This window comes from Arachis ipaensis, chromosome B02 (genome assembly GCF_000816755.2).
Source record: "Arachis ipaensis cultivar K30076 chromosome B02, Araip1.1, whole genome shotgun sequence".
Lineage (NCBI taxonomy): Eukaryota > Viridiplantae > Streptophyta > Magnoliopsida > Fabales > Fabaceae > Arachis > Arachis ipaensis.
In genome coordinates this window covers 92,983,648-92,984,922 of record NC_029786.2, presented here as the reverse complement: position 1 = coordinate 92,984,922, position 1,275 = coordinate 92,983,648, and positions in this window count along the sequence as shown.

Genomic DNA, 1,275 nt, shown 5'->3' with positions numbered 1-1,275 from the left:
TTCTATTAAACTTTTTAATTAAAATAATCTATTTCTATATATTTGCTATATTCACTTGACATGCTAAATAACAATATTACATTTTTTTTATCGAAGAATAACTTTAATTTTCTTCATAAAAACACCAAAAGACACTTACAAATCACAATGAAAACGTTAGATTTACATTTAAATTAGAAGATAAAGATTCTAGATATTAATTTTAAATTGAGAATAATATTTAATTATAAAAAAATCTTAATTAGTAGCAACACAATAAAATACTTTTGTCTCGTTTCCAAGTTAAATAGATTTGATCACTTTTTAAATTTACAAAAATTTTATGAATATCAAACTTCTCTCGAATGTTTTCCTCTCATATCAAAATATGTACCACAAAATAAAATCAAAACACCTATAGAAAGGAAAACAATTAAACAAATGAAGTACAGTTCCTTCGATACTTGCCTATTGCATTGCGACCTTAGTTTGACTAAAATATGATCTTTGTATGGATAACATGTCTATTATATTCCTTATATTTCAGAAAACTGCTGACTAATAATTTGAAATTTTTAAAAAGAAATTGAAAATTTTTGTCATGTTAAATAATAACATCACTAATTTAGCTAAATTTGTTGACTTTAATAAAAACAAATCTGACACAAAAATAAATTAAGACTGATTTAATAGTTAAATTATTAGAGACTAGAACGTTGGACTTGCAATAATAGATCCCGTGCAAAATAATTTAAAGGAATAGAATATAGACACACTCATTCAACTACTTTTTTCTACTGATTAACCGACAGCCATAAAATAATACAATCCATGATATGGTTTCGCCATGTGGCCATCATACGCAAAGAAATAATATATACCTAATTCAACCTAACCAAGAAAATAATAGAACCCTTTCGATGATTCATAATTACATTTGAGTATGGAGTTCACCTGGCAAGTACCTACCTATATATATAATATTAAATCTTAACAAGTCAGAATAAAAACTCAAATGAGTTAAATTGTAGCTAGAACAAGTAATGAAAGAACTGGAGGACGGTACCTACTTAAGGATAAAACTACTACTACTAAGCTTTGTTTCTTTGCCAAATTAAACTCGTTCACAGGTTTTTGTGAAATTATATTAGGACACGTGATATATGTTCATCAAAATTCAGAAATATTATTTGTATATAAAAAAATAACTACTATATATTTATGTATAAATATATATTATTTAACTTATTTTAATATATATTTTATATTTTAATATATATTTTACACTAATAACTG